The 16,823-nt window shown below is 42.6% G+C and overlaps 1 pseudogene; it reads left to right on the forward strand.

Moving 5' to 3' along the window:
- Nucleotides 1-16,823, forward strand: part of LOC123726582 (ubiquitin carboxyl-terminal hydrolase 33-like) — a 56,446-nt pseudogene that overhangs the window by 16,305 nt on the left and 23,318 nt on the right.

The raw sequence follows: 16,823 nt of genomic DNA on the forward strand, positions 1-16,823 counted from the left end.
ATTGTATTTACTTTGCCACCATGGCCTTTTTTTGCCTTTACCTCCCTTATCTCACCTCATTTGCTCACATTGTATATAGACTTATTTTTCTACTGTATTATTGACTGTATGTTTGTTTTACTCCATGTGTAACTCTGTGTTGTTGTATGTGTCGAACTGCTTTGCTTTATTCTTGGCCAGGTCGCAGTTGTAAATGAGAACTTGTTCTCAACTAGCCTACCTGGTGAAATAAATAAAATAAAAATTGGTGGAGTGCTGCAGAGATGGTTGTCCTTCTGGAAGGTTCTCCCATCTCCACAGAAGAACTCTGGAGCTTTGTCTAAGTGACCATTCAACTTATTTTTTTATACATTTGCAAAAATGTCTCTAAACCTGTTTTCACTTTGTCATTATTGGGCATTGTGTGTACATTGAAGACATTTTTTATTTAATCCATTTTAGAATAAGGCTGTAATGTAACAATGTGGAAAAGTCAAGGGGTCTGAATACTTTCCCGAATGCACTGTATGTTGAAGTGGATGGGGCTCAAGCTGCATCCCTGTCTCACCCCACAGCCCTTAGGAAAGAGATCAGTGTGTTTTATTGCCATTTTGTTTGTGTACAATTTTATGTGATGTCGTGCTTTCCCCCAACACCACTTTCCATCATTTTATAAAGCAGACCCTCATGTCAAATTGATTCAAAAGCTTTTTTTTTTTTTTTAAATCAACAAAGCATGAGAAGACTTTGGTTTTGTTTCAATATGGGTGTGCAACGGTGTATATGTTTTATCATTTTGTTTAGTATACCATCAACACCACAAGTCTTTTTTGTGTTGGGAGGGTTTGTATTTTGTCCTGTAGTTCATCCAATGTAATTGGAGAATCCAGTGGGTTCTGGTAGTCTTTAATATCTGATTCTAAGATTTGTAATTGATCATGGAAATTGTTGTAATTGATCATGTATATGTTTTTGTTCTTTGTAAAATGGATAAAAGGTTGGAGAAGTGGTTTATCTATAAATCAAATTTTTGGACAAAATATTTACTAAATAAACTGAAGTAACAATAAAATAACAACGAGGCTATATATAGAATGTACCCGTATCGAGTCAATATGCAGGATAGGCTGTCTTCATTAAAGTATGGGGATTCTAGTGGGGAGATATAGGTAGGATGGAGAAGCTGTCTTCATTAAAGTATGGGGATTATAGTGGGGGGATATAGGTAGCACACAGGAAGACATTTTTCTCTGAGATAATTTCCTTGTGAATTTCTAGCCAAATGTTCCTGTTTTTGATTAATAGTGACTTAGTTCTGCTCTTTACTAAATTAGCCTACTTGCTGAGTCTCTTCTGTTTTTGCTCCTGGTAGTATGGTGATGGGACTACCAGCTCTCTGTAACCTAGAGGGCAACCAGTGGGTTCATCTCCCTTCTACCCTGTATCACACGTGGTAGTATGGTGGATGGGACTTCCAGCTCTCTGTAACCCACAGGACAACCAGTGGGTCCGTCTCCCTTATACCCTGTATCACACCTGGTGGATGGGACTTCCAGCTATCTGTAACCTAGAGGGCAACCAGTGGGTCCATCTCCTCTATACCATGTTTCTTGTAGGATGACAATGTCTGTATTTCTGAAGTCCAGGTTCCTGCTCTTTAGGCCAAAGGCAGATGACCTCAGGCTTGGATATTCCAGGATGAGATAGTAAAGGCTTTGTGTTCCATAAAGTGTCCAATGTTGTGTGGTTTGGCCTCAGACCAGTAAGTGTGAGCAGAGCTTACTGAGTATCTGGTACATGCCATTTTCTTGGGCTAGTGTAAGAGTGGGGGTTGGGCCTGTTTGCCTGCTCGAGGCCTGGGCGTATGAGTGACTTCATGTTGAGGCCATCTTTGTGGGAGTCTGGGGGGCATGGGGTGGGCATAGGTCTGATCTGAGGGGGCCTAAATGGGGTATGACCCCCCCCCCCTTTCTCTCTCTCTCTCCCTCCCTTCTCTCTCTCTCCCTCCCTTTCTCACACTCCCTCTTTCTCATTTTAATTCAAGGCATTTTATTGGCATGGGAAACGTATGTTTACATTTGCCAAAGCAAGTGAAGTAGATAATAAACAAGTGAAATGAATGATAAAAATGAACAGTAATCATTACTCACACGTGCCAAAAGAATAGACATTTCAAATGTCTAAATATATATATATATATATATATATATATATATATATATATATATCTCTCATGTTTCCCATGCCAATAAAGCATATATATATATAATGTGCAAATAGTGAAGTACAAAAGGGAAAAAGAATAAACTGAAATGCATTTCTCTCTCTCCCCCTCTCAATTCAAAGGGCTTTATTGGCATGGGAAACATGAGTTTACATTGCCAAAGCAAGTGAAATATAATCTCTGTCTCTCTGTCTCTCTCTCTCTCTCTGTGTCTCATCAGACCAGTCATGTGTCAGTCCTTTCTGTCTTTTAAAAAAAGAATTAAGCACACGTGGTACACTGTGAACACCATGGATGCACCCTCTCCAGTGTATAGCGCACAGCCATCTATCCAGTCATCTATCTAACACTTAGCTGTCGTCTTTCTGGATCATCCATTATTAATATGTATTCCTGTGGGAGCTGGGGTTGATTCACTACTAAAGCTGCTAGACGGTAGAGGCGGAAAGGATCAGGCAGTGTGCTTTCATAGCTGTAGTCTTTCCCGTCTCTGCCAGCTCTGCTGTCAACACTGAACACTAATGCAGACACATGAATAATGAAACAAGTGTCTGACTAGTCTACAGCTGTCTGTCCTCGCTGTTTGTCCCCGCTGTCTATCCAGACAGCTCTGGGTTAATGATAACAATAATAAGTTATATTTCTTTATAACATAGAAATATATCCTGTATTACACCTCTATAAACCTTTTATTACCCCTTCGTAACATGTTTCTAACCCCTCTATAACAGGGGACGAGGCACAACCTGACAGTGAACCTGACCACTCTGAGGGTATGGTGTTATGCCTGTGGGAAAGAGGTGTTCCTGGAGCGTAAACTGGGCCCTCACTGCCCTGTCCCCAGCACCAAGACCCTCACTTCACCTCAGACCAACAACACACAGGTAATATTACCATCTGGGACAAATATTGATTGATACCTGAATCTCAAACCACAAATGAAGTTCCCTCGGGATAAATACAGTTGTCTATATCTAAGGCCTAAACAAACGTCCACAACCCCAACCAAAATCATGCCAGAACTTGAAAATTGTACAATTCACTCTATAGATATACATATTTTGAGACCACGTTGAAAAGTAAATCATTATTCAGTTATGCAATGTTTTCTTTCACTATGGAATGCTGTCAAAGCGTTGAGACATTCTGCTGTTGTCAATTCCTCATGTTACTTTTAATGTTGCCTAGATAAGGATGGTTCTGATATGGTTCTAGACGAGGATGCTTCTAGATAAGGATGGTTCTGATATGGTTCTAGATGAGGATGGTTCTCGGCGAGGATGGTTCTCATATGGTTCTCGACGAGGATGGTTCTCAGATGGTTCTAGACGAGGATGGTTCTAGACGAGGATGGTTCTAGACGAGGATGGTTCTCGTATGGTTCTGGACGAGGATGGTTCTAGACGTGGATGGTTCTGATGTGGTTGTCTTCTGTTCCAGGAGTGTACCAGGGCGCAGGGCAGTCCCACTTCTCTGAGACTGCCCCCTACTAATGGCTGTGAAGACCTGGGCATGGAGACGGAGGAAGAGGACGAGCTACGCGCCCGAGGTACGCCTTCATCTGACTGGACCAATGCTCAAGCTAGCATCAGCCATGCTCTCTCTCTGCTGTTCTGTAGCGAGATCAAACTCTTTGTGTCCGTCTCCTCTGTAGGTCTGACGGGACTGAAGAACATAGGGAACACCTGCTATATGAATGCAGCCCTGCAGGCCCTGTCCAACTGGTGAGGCCCGTAAGACAGCTCTGAAGTCATCCAGGTGTTCCTATGGAAAACTCCCGATTTTGGCGCAAGAAGTCGGAAGTATTTTGAATTTGAAGTGTGCCATATTGCTGAATGGCACCAAAAAAATTGCTAAGGATCATGGTCGGCAGTGGCTGTAACTAGCAAAGGATCATGGTCAATGTAGTCGTTTTCGTCCTGCCTGACAATAGTCAACTCAACCAGAGAGTTTTTCTAAACCTAGAGGCGCGACATCGGGGACGCTTAGCGAAACGGACTATGCCGGGGGTTTGTGAAGTCAATGAGAGATGTGAAAAAAATCTTCCTTTTAGTTGTTCATTTTCTCAAAGTATAAAGGTACAACCTAGATTCAAGCCGATGTCTTAAGCAGTTTAACATTTATTACTCCAACCTCGTGAATGTGACAGACACCTTTTTATTTTAGTCAAAAACTGCTTCATATCGAAGGAGTGCATTTCATTTGATTGCCTGCACATGCGCAGTTCGATGCGAGACAACCGTTTGACCCGACGATGTGTTTCTACCAACGTTGCCATGACATCGCCTACTAGTGTGACGGGGGGATTTCTATTGGAGAAGCAGTGTCTGCCTACCGGAAGCCTTTCGATGAGCCCGCTCATCGTAGCTCGGTTAGGCTAGATTGGATTACCTCATATTAATTAATTAATTAAATTTATTAATTAATTATACAATAGTTTAAGAAACACAATCAAGATTATCTTTATAATTTATGCAACTGCATAATTTTGTCATAATAAAAAAACAACCGACAAATGAAGTTTGGCATTCAACATTTGTTTGATTTATAATTTCATACTAAATTGATATTTCAGTGTGAGCGTAATCCTCCTTCTCCATGCCATCTTCGGTCGCCCGCTGTTTTTCCCCCCTCGGTCCCGGCTGTTTTTCCCCCCTCGGTCGCCGGCTGTTTTTCCCCCTCGGTCGCCGGCTGTTTTTTCCCCCTCGGTCGCCGGCTGTTTTTCCCCCCTCGGTCGCCGGCTGTTTTTCCCCCTCGGTCGCCGGCTGTTTTCCCCCCTCGGTCGCGGCTGTTTTCCCCCTCGGTCGCCGGCTGTTTTCCCCCCTCGGTCGCCGGCTGTTTTTTCCCCCCTCGGTCGCCGGCTGTTTTCCCCCCCTCGGTCGGGCTGTTTTCCCTCCCCCCTCGGTCGCCGGCTGTTTTTTTTCCCCCCTCGGTGCCGGCTGTTTTTTTTTCCCCCTCGGTCGCCCGCTGTCAACCACATAGACGGTGCATTCAGAAAGTATTCAGACCCCCTTTGATTTTGTTATGTTATAGCCTAATTCTAAAATGGATTGAATACATTTTTCCCTCATCAATCTACATGCAATACCCCATAATGACAAAGCAAAAATATATATTTTTTGCAAATGTATTAAAAATGAACTGATTTACATAAGTATTCAGAACCTTTGCAAATGAGACTTGAAATTGAGCTCAGGTGCATCCTGTTTCCATTGATTGGAGCTTGAATGGAGTCTACCTGTGTAAATTGTATTTTATTTTATTTTACCTTTAACTAGCCGAGTCAGTTAAGAACAAATTCTTATTTTCAATGACGGCCTAGGAACAGTGGGTTAACTGCCTTGTTCAGGGGCAGAACAGATTTGTACCTTGTCAGCTCGGGGATTCGATCTAGCAACCTTTCAGTTACTAGTCCAACGCTCTAACCACTAGGCTACGCTAGGTGTGTTTATTGACCTCTCTGTCTCCCCCTATGCGGTCAGGTGTGTTTATTGACCTCTCTGTCTCCCCCTATGCGGTCAGGTGTGTTTATTGACCTCTCTGTCTCCCCCTATGCGGTCAGGTGTGTTTATTGACCTCTCTGTCTCCCCCTATGCGGTCAGGTGTGTTTATTGACCTCTCTGTCTCCCCTATGCGGTCAGGTGTGTTTATTGACCTCTCTGTCTCCCCCTATGCGGTCAGGTGTGTTTATTGACCTCTCTGTCTCCCCCTGTGCAGTACGTTGTTTGTTTCTGTGCGTGTATTAAGATGTATGACCTCTCTCCTTTCTACAGACTTCCTCTAACCCAGTTCGTCTCTCTCTCTCTCTCTAGTCCTCCGCTGACCCAATTCTTTGTGGAGTGTGGAGGTCTGGTGAGGACAGACAAGAAGCCTGCTCTGAGTAAGAGCTACCAGAAACTGGTGGCAGACCTCTGGCACAAGAACAGGTACACTGCTTATCCTCACGCTGTCCTCTGAGTCAGTCCTCGTCACCTGGGTGCTGTCCATCCGTCCATTCAGACAGTTTAGAAGAGTATGTTTGGGTTCATTTCACAGATTCTGCAGGGCTCATCAATGAGCGGGTTAGCCTATAGTGGTCTCTGTAGGCCGTCCTAACCTTGTGCTGTGGTCTCTGTAAGCCGTACTAACCTTGTTCTGTGGTCTCTGTAGGCCGTACTAACCTTGTTCTGTGGTCTCTGTAGGCCGTACTAACCTTGTTCTGTGGTCTCTGTAGGCCGTCCTAACCTTGGTCTGTGGTCTCTGTAGGCCGTCCTAACCTTGGTCTCTGTAGGCCGTACTAACCTTGTTCTGTGGTCTCTGTAGGCCGGACTAACCTTGTTCTGTGGTCTCTGTAGGCCGTCCTAACCTTGTTCTGTGGTCTCTGTAGGCCGTCCTAACCTTGTTCTGTGGTCTCTGTAGGCCGTACTAACCTTGTTCTGTGGTCTCTGTAGGCCGTCCTAACCTTGGTCTGTGGTCTCTGTAGGCCGTCCTAACCTTGTTCTGTGGTCTCTGTAGGCCGTACTAACCTTGTTCTGTGGTCTCTGTAGGCCGGACTAACCTTGTTCTGTGGTCTCTGTAGGCCGTACTAACCTTGTTCTGTGGTCTCTGTAGGCCGGACTAACCTTGTTCTGTGGTCTCTGTAGGCCGGACTAACCTTGTTCTGTGGTCTCTGTAGGCCGGACTAACCTTGTTCTGTGGTCTCTGTAGGCCGGACTAACCTTGTTCTGTGGTCTCTGTAGGCCGGACTAACCTTGTTCTGTGGTCTCTGTAGGCCGGACTAACCTTGTTCTGTGGTCTCTGTAGGCCGGACTAACCTTGTTCTGTGGTCTCTGTAGGCCGGACTAACCTTGTTCTGTGGTCTCTGTAGGCCGGACTAACCTTGTTCTGTGGTCTCTGTAGGCCGGACTAACCTTGTTCTGTGTCTCTGTAGGCCGTACTAACCTTGTTCTGTGGTTTCTGTAGGCCGTCCTAACCTTGGTCTCTGTAGGCCGTACTAACCTTGGTCTGTGGTCTCTGTAGGCCGGACTAACCTTTCTGTGGTCTCTGTGGCCGACTAACCTTGTTTGGTCTCTGTAGGCCGGACTAACCTTGTTCTGTGGTCTCTGTAGGCCGGACTAACCTTGTTCTGTGGTCTCTGTAGGACGGACTAACCGTGTTCTGTGGTCTCTGTAGGCCGTACTAACCTTGTTCTGTGTCTCTGTAGGCCGTACTAACCTTGTTCTGTGGTTTCTGTAGGCCGTCCTAACCTTGGTCTCTGTAGGCCGTACTAACCTTGGTCTGTGGTCTCTGTAGGCCGTCCTAACCTTGTTCTGTGGTCTCTGTAGGCCGGACTAACCTTGTTCTGTGGTCTCTGTAGGCCGGACTAACCTTGTTCTGTGGTCTCTGTAGGCCGGACTAACCTTGTTCTGTGGTCTCTGTAGGCCGGACTAACCTTGTTCTGTGGTCTCTGTAGGCCGGACTAACCTTATCTGTGGTCTCTGTAGGCCGGACTAACCTTGTTCTGTGGTCTCTGTAGGCCGGACTAACCCTGTTCTGTGGTCTCTGTAGGCCGTCCTAACTAGAGGTCGACCGATTAATCGGAATGGCCAATTAATTAGGGCCAATTTCAAGTTTTCATAACAGTTGGAAATTGGTATATTTTGGACACCGATTTTCTAAAATGTTTTCTTTTTACACCTTTATTTAACTAGGCAGGTCAGTTAAGAACACGTTCTTATTTTCAACGACAGCCTAGGAACGGTGGGTTAACTGCCTTGTTCAGGGCAGAACGACAGATTTATACCTTGTTAGTCCAACACTCTAACCACCTGCCTTACATTGCACTCCACGAGGAGCCTGCATGGCAGGCTGACTACCTGTTACGAGGGCAGCAAGAAGCCAAGGTAAGTTGCTAGCTAGCATTGAACTCATCTTATAAAAAACTGTGAATCTTAACATAATCACTAGTTAACTACACATGGTTGATGATATTACTAGTTTATCTAGCGTGTCCTGCGTTGCATATAATCGATGCGGTGCCTGTTAATTTACCATCGAATCACAGCCTACTTCGACAAACGGGTGATGATTTGCGCATTGCAAAAAAGCACTGTCGTTGCACCAATGTACCTAACCATAAACATTAATGCATTTCTTTAAAATCAATACAGAAGTATATATTTTTAAACCTGCATATTTAGTTAATATTGCCTGCTAACATGAATTTCTTATAATTAGGGAAATTGTGTCACTTCTCTTGCGTTCCGTGCAAACAGTCAGGGTATATGCAGCAGTTTGGGCTGCCTGGCTCGTTGCGAACTGTGTGAAGACCATTTATTCCTAACAAACACCATAATTAATTTGCCAGAATTTTACATAATTATGACATAACATTGAAGGTTGTAACAGGAATATTTAGACTTAGGGATGCCACCCCTTAGATAAAATACGGAACGGTTCCGTATTTCACTGAAAGACTAAACGTTTTGTTCTCGAAATGATAGTTTCCGGATTCGACCATATTAATGACCAAAGGCTTGTATTTCTGTGTGTTATTATGTTATAATTAAGTCTATGATTTGATATTTGATAGAGAAGTCTGACTGAGCGGTGGTAGGCAGCAGCAGGCTCGTAAGCATTCATTCAAACAGCACTTTCCTGCGTTTGCCAGCAGCTCTTCGCAATGCTTCAAGCATTGAGCTGTTTATGACTTCAAGCCCATCAACTCCCGAGATTAGGCTGGTGTAACCAATGTGAAATGGCTAGCTAGTTAGCGGGGTGGCGCTAATAGCGTTTCAATCGGTGACGTCACTCGCTCTGAGACTTGGAGTAGTTGTTCCCCTTGCTCTGCAAGGGCCGCGGCTTTTGTGGAGCGATGGGTAACGATGCTTCGAGGGTGGCTGTTGTCGATGTGTTCCTGGTTCGAGCCCAGGTAGGGGCGAGGAGAGGGACGGAAGCTATACTGTTACACTGGCAATACTAAAGTGCCTATAAGAACATCCAGTAGTCAAAGGTATATGAAATACAAATGGTATAGAGAGAAATAGTCCTATAATTCCTATAATAACTACAACCTAAAACTTCTTACCTGGGAATATTGAAGACTCATGTTAAAAGGAACCACCAGCTTTCATATGTTCTCATGTTCTGAGCAAAGAACTTAAACATTAGCTTTTTTACATGGCACATATTCCACTTTTACTTTCTTCTCCAACACTTTGTTTTTGCATTATTTAAACCAAATTGAACATGTTTCATTATTTATTTGAGGCTAAATTGATTTTATTGTTGTATTATATTAATTTAAAATAAGTGTTAACCAGTATTGTTGTAATTGTCACTATTACAAAAAAAAAAAAATTGTCCGATTAATCAGCCGAGGCTTTTTTTGGTCCCCCAATAATCGGTATTGGCGTTGAAAAAAAATCATAATCGGTCGACCTCTATTCCTAACCCTGTTCTGTGGAGTTGTAGGCCGTCCTAACCTTGTTCTGTGGTCTCTGTAGGCCGTCCTAACCTTGTTCTGGTCTCTTTAGGCCGTCCTAACATTGTTCTGTCTCTTTAGGCCATCCTATGTGATCCCTACCAATCTGTTCCAGGGGATCAAGGCTGTTAACCCCATGTTCAGAGGATACTCCCAACAGGTAGGTGTGTTCTCATTCAGTCTGGTAATATGGTCGATATTCAGGATATCTAGTACTCCCAACGGGCAGGTGTCTTCTCCAGGGCTGTTAGTACTCCCAACGGGCAGGTGTCTTCTCCAGGGCTGTTAGTACTCCCAACGGGCAGGTGTCTTCTCCAGGGCTGTTAGTACTCCCAACGGGCAGGTGTCTTCTCCAGGGCTGTTAGTACTCCCCAACGGGCAGGTGTCTTCTCCAGGGCTGTTAGTACTCCCAACGGGCAGGTGTCTTCTCCAGGGCTGTTAGTACTCCCCAACGGGCAGGTGTCTTCTCCAGGGCTGTTAGTACTCCCCAACGGGCAGGTGTCTTCTCCAGGGCTGTTAGTACTCCCCAACGGGCAGGTGTCTTCTCTAGGGCTGTTAGTACTCCCAAACAAAGCGTAGTAGATACAGCTCCTACAGCACTGGAACCATTCATTTACTTCTCCAGACAAAGAGGACTCCATTGGAGAGGGAGAACTCATCTGGGATTAACTTCGTTAGCTTGATAGCTAACGTTAGCAGCTTGCCTCACGCAGCACGACGCATCTCCTAGACATAGAGTTGATCAGGCTGTTGATTGTGGCCTGTGGAATGTTGTCCTACTCCTCTTCAATGGCTGTGCCATAGTTGCTGCATATTGCCGGGAACTGGAACACGCTGTCGTACACGTCGATCCAGAGAATCCCAAAACGTTCTCAATGGGTGACATGTCTGGTGAGTATGCAGGTCATCGGAAGAACTGGGACATTTTCAGCTTCCAGTAATTGTGTACAGATCCTTGTGACACAGGGCCGTGCATTATCATGCTGAAACATGAGGTGATGGCGGCGGATGAATGGCACGACGATGGGCCTCAGGATCTCATCACGGTATCTCTGTGCATTCAAAGTGCCATCAAATAAAATGCAATTGTTCGTTGTCCGTAGCTTATGTCTGTCCATACCATTACCCCACCGCCACCATGGGGCACTCTGTTCACAACATTGACATCCGCAAACCGCTCGCCCACACGACGTCACACAAGTGGTCTGCGGTTGTGAAGCTGGTTGGGCGTACTGCCAAATTCTCTAAAACAGTGTTGGAGGTGGCTTATGGTAGAGAAATGAACATTAACCTCTCTAGGGAAGGTGGGACGAAATCGTCCCACCTACGTAACAGCCAGTGGAATCCCGTGGCGCGTTATTCATATACCTTAGAAATGCTATTACTTCAATTTCTCAAACATATGACCATTTTACACCATTTTAAAGACAAGACTCTCGTTAATCTAACCACACTGTCCGATTTCAAAAAAGGCTTTACAACGAAAGCAAAACATTAGATTATGTCAGCAGAGTACCCAGACAGAAATAATCAGACACCCATTTTTCAAGCTAGCATATAATGTCACATAAACCCAAACCACAGCTAAATGCAGCACTAACCTTTGATGATCTTCATCAGATGACACGCCTAGGACATTATGTTATACAATACATGCATGTTTTGTTCAATCAAGTTCATATTTATATCAAAAACCAGCTTTTTACATTAGCATGTGACGTTCAGAACTAGCATACCCCCCGCAAACTTCCGGTGAATTTACTAAATTACTCACGATAAACGTTCACAAAAAACATAATTATTTTAAGAATTATAGATACAGAACTCCTCTATGCACTCGCTATGTCCGATTTTAAAATAGCTTTTCGGTGAAAGCACATTTTGCAATATTCTCAGTAGATAGCCCAGGCATCACAGGGTTAGCTATTTAGACACCCACCAAGTTTAGCCCTCGCCAAAGTCAGATTTACTATAAGAAAAATGTTATTACCTTTGCTGTTCTTCGTCAGAATGCACTGCCAGGACTTCTACTTCAATAACAAATGTTGGTTTGGTTCAAAATAATCCATAGTTATGTTCAAATATCCTCTGTTTTGTTAGTGCGTTCAAGACACTATCCGAAGTGTAAAGAAGGGTGACACGCCCGAGGCGTTTCGTGACCAAAAAATTCTAAATATTCCATTACCGTACTTCGAAGCATGTCAACCGCTGTTTAAAATCTATTTTTATGCAATTTTTCTTGTAAAAAAGCGATAATATTCCGACCGGGAATCTGTGTTTTAGTACAAAGAGAGAGAAAATAAAAACATGGGGTCGCCTCGTACATGCGCCTCAGTCTCATTGTCCTCTGATAGACCACTTTACCAAAGGCGCTAATGTTTTTCAGCCAGGGGCTGCCTCGACATCATTCAGCTTTTTCCCGGGTTCTGAGAGCCTATGGGAGCCGTAGGAAGTGTCACGTTACAGCAAAGATCCTAAGTTTTCAATAAAAAGAGTCAAGAAGCCCAAGGAATGGTCAGAGAGGGCACTTCCTGTACAGAATCTTCTCAGGTTTTTGCCTGCCATATGAGTTCTGTTATACTCACAGACACCATTCAAACAGTTTTAGAAACTTTAGGGTGTTTTCTATCCAAAGCCAATAATTATATGCATATTCTAGTTTCTGGGCAGTAGTAATAACCAGATTAAATCGGTACGTTTTTTTATCCGGCCGTGTAAATACAGCCCCCTAGCCCTAACAGGTTAAATACTCTGGCAACAGCACTGGTGGACATTCCTGCAGTAAATATGCCAATTGCACACTCCCTCAACTTGAGGCATCTGTGGCATTGTGTTGCGTTGTGACAAAACTGCACATTTTAGAGGCCTTTTATTGTCCCCAGCACAAGGTGCACCTGTGTAATGATCATGTTTAATCAGCTTCTTGACATGTCAGGTGGATGGATTATCTTGGCAAAGGAGGAATGTAAATTTATTTTTGTACAACATTTGAGGGAAATACGTTTTTTTTGTCTGTATGGAACATTTCTGGGATATTTTATTTCAGCTCATGAAACATGAGACCAACACTTTACATGTTACATTTGTATTTTTGTTCAGTGTAGATGTTTACATTTGGACTCTGAGGTTCTTGCGCTGTCTGATGAATCAGCGAGGAATATAACCATATTATATCTATAAGATGCAGTGCCTTCAGAAAATATTCATGTTGCTTGAATTTTCCACATTTTGTTGTTACGTCCTGAAATCGAAATGGAGTAAATCGTTTTTTTTTCTCACCATCTACACACAATACCCCATAATGACTAAGTGAAAACATGTTTTTAGCAATTAATTTTTTTTTTTTTTAAATACAGAAATGTCTAAATTACAGAAATTCTCATACCCCGAGTCAATACATGTTAGAATCACCTTTGGAAGATGATTCCAGCTGTGAGTCATTCTGGGTAAGTCTTGTGGTAGCTAATTTCTGCATTACAGAATGAGGAGAGAGATCAACTTCACACACCAGTCACAGTTATACTAAAACTACATCTTTAATAATAAGAGCTTTGCAAAAGCACTTGACTTTCAATGATGCGCTATCTCTAATGAACCATTGAAAGTGACAACACAAAAGTACAAAGATCTTTTATAGCCAAGATACACCCCTCTCAACGTACATGACGAACCACAGATCTTAGGAACAGTTCACAAAGGGACTTTATATTTGAGAAAGGAGTATCCCTTAGCCAGATAACATTCGCTATTAATTATCGTTCAGTTTGGTCCCTAATGACGAGGTTCTAATCTCGTTCCTGGTACTTCATAGTACAAAAACACCAACTCATCCAATGGCATATATGAATTGTCAACTCTAGATATTCCCATCTCAAGTAAACCCCCTCTTGATCCCACTCCTGGACAAGCTCACAACCGGAGTGACTTGCGCACAGACATTGTGGAGGCAAATAATTGGTTCCCCATTAATCACACCATCCCTTCACATGGTTTAAGAATAGGTAAAGACACATTCACATATGAAGACAATGTTCCATTCTGTCCTCTTCCTTTCTGATATTCTGCATAGCACCAGAGACATGTAAAAGACAAGTCTGACCTCTCCCCTCTCTGGGCCCCAGGTGACTGAGCCCCCAGCTGAGGGAAGAAGTACAACTGAAAGACACAAGAGTCCAAAGATATACTTTCTAATGACAAGTATCTCACATAAGCATATTACGCTAATAAAACATCTTAAAACATCTATGTTACCCAACTAATTCTGATTCATCTGCCACAGTCTCCCGTTTTATTATTTTCAACTTTCTTCAAGCTCTGTCATGATGGTTCCTAGAAAACCATTTTCAAGTAGATTTAAATCAAAACTGTAACTAGGCCACACAGGAACATTCACTGCCGCCTTGGTAAGCAATTCCAATGTTGATTTGTCATTGTGTTGTAGGTTATTGTCCTGCTGAAAGGTGAATTATCTCGCGCGTGTCTGGTGGAAAGCAGACTGAACCAGGCTTTCCTCTAGGATTTTGCTTGTGCTTAGCTCCTTTTTCTTTTTATCCTGAAAAACTCTCCAGTCCTTAACGATACAAAGCATACCCATAACATGATGCAGCCACCACTATGATTGAAAATATGGAGAGTGGCACACAGTAATGTGTTGTATTGGGTTTGCCCCAAACATATTCTTTTTTTCTTTCTTTTTCCCTCCAGTATTACATTAGTGCCTTGTTGCAAACAGGATGCATGTTTTGGTGTAGTTTCATTAGCAAGGACACATGTCTCTTTGTAGTGACTGGGTGTATTGATACACCATCAAACGTGTAATTAATAACTTCACCATGCTCAAAGGGATATTCAATGTCTGCTTTTTAAATTTTAACCCATCAACCAATGGGTGCCCTTCTTTGAGGTATTGGAGAACCTCCCTGGTCTTTGTGGTTGAATCTGTGTTTGAAATTCACTGCCCGACTGAGGGACCTTACAGATAATTGATTGTGTGGGGTACAGCGATGAGGTAGTCATTCAACCATCATGTTAAACACCATTATTGAACACAGAGTGAGTCCATGCAACTTATTATGTGACTTGTTAAACACATTTTTACTCCTGAACTTATTTAGGCTCCACATAACAAAGGGGTTGAATACTTATTGACTCAAGAAATGTCCGATTTAAAAAAAAAAATAATAATAATAAATAAATAAACTAAGTTTTCATCCATTTGAAAAAATGAAATAAAAACATACTTCCACTTTTACATTGTGGACGTCTATAATATGTTTCCATTAGGACTAGAACCATATCAGAGCTATACTATAATGTTTCCAATAGGACTAGAACCATATTAGAACTATACTATGTTTCCAATAGGACTAGAACCATATTAGAACTATACTATAATGTTTCCAATAGGACTAGAACCATATTAAAACTATACTATAATGTTTCCAATAGGACTAGAACCATATTAGAACTATACTATAATAATGTTTCCAATAGGACTAGAACCATATTAGAACTATACTATAATAATGTTTCCAATAGGACTAGAACCATATTAGAACTATACTATAATAATGTTTCCAATAGGACTAGAACCATCTTAGAACTATACTATAATAATGTTTCCAATAGGACTAGAACCATCTTAGAACTATACTATAATAATGTTTCCAATAGGACTAGAACCATATTAGAACTATACTTGAATGTTTCCAATAGGACTAGAACCATATTGTAACTATACTATAATAATATATGTTTCCATTAGGATTAGAACTATACTATAATAATGTTTCCATTAGGACTAGAACCATATACGAACTATAGTATAATGTTTCCATTAGGACTAGAACCATATTAGAACTATACTATAATAATGTTTCCATTAGGACTAGAACCATATTAGAACTATACTTTAATGTTTCCAATAGGACTAGAACCATATTGTAACTATACTATAATAATATATGTTTCCATTAGGATTAGAACTATACTATAATAATGTTTCCATTAGGACTAGAACCATATTAGAACTATACTATAATAATGTTTCCATTAGGACTAGAACCATATTGTAACTATACTATAATAATGTTTCCAGTAGGACTAGAACCATATTGTAACTATACTATAATATCTGTTTCCATTAGGATTAGAACTATACTATAATGTTTCCAATAGGACTAGAACCATATTAGAACTATACTATAATGTTTCCATTAGGACTAGAACCATATTAGAACTATACTATAATATCTGTTTCCATTAGGACTAGAACCATATTGTAACTATACTATAATGTTTCCATTAGGACTCTCAGGAGTTCCTGCGCTGTCTGATGGACCAGCTGCACGAGGAGCTCAAGGAGCCGCTGGCGAGCCCCCTCGACAACGACCAACACTCGCATGCGCCATCGCCATGGACGACTGCCCCGACGACGACAGCCGCAGCCAATCAGACGGAGACTTTCAGTCGTGCGAGTCTTGCGGCAGCAGCAGCGAGCGGGCGGACATCAAAAGCGGGAGCGGGGATGGTCGGTCGGCAGCGCCGTCGGGCGAGGAGTCTAACGAGGCAGAGATGCTGATCTCTGATGGACCTGACTCCTCCAACTCCTTGGGACAAACCAATAGGGAGTGGCAGAAGGAGAAGAACCTGATCAACAACCTCTATCGGGGTCAGGGTCGTCAGGGGGAGACCTATATAAAGACGTGGAGAACACTTCCGAGGCCGTGCCCATCATCAGCAGCCAGGGGGCCGTCAAGGTCCAGATACAGGGAAACATGGCTGGTAGGTAAACCTTGATTATTTAATTATGAACGACTGGATGGATGGATGAATCAAGTAGGTTCAAACCATCATATCAGTCTTGCTTGCCTCAATATTGTCGGGGCGGAAGGATAGCCTAGTGGTTAGAGCGTTGGGCTAGTAACCAAAAGGTTGCAAGTTTGAATCCCCGAGCTGACAAGGTACAAATCTGTTGTTTCTGCCCCTGAACAAGGCAGTTAACCCACTGTTCCTAGGCCGTCATTGAAGATAAGAATTTGTTTTTATCTGACTTGCCTAGTTAAATAAAGGTAAAATAAAACAAATTACATTTGTTATCCTGCTGAGCCTGTCTGTGTACCTCAACATTGTGTTAGCCTGCTGAGCTTAAGCCTAGTTGTTGATATGACCAGGATGGGT

This window comes from Salmo salar, chromosome ssa14 (assembly GCF_905237065.1).
Source record: "Salmo salar chromosome ssa14, Ssal_v3.1, whole genome shotgun sequence".
Taxonomy (NCBI): Eukaryota; Metazoa; Chordata; class Actinopteri; order Salmoniformes; family Salmonidae; genus Salmo; species Salmo salar.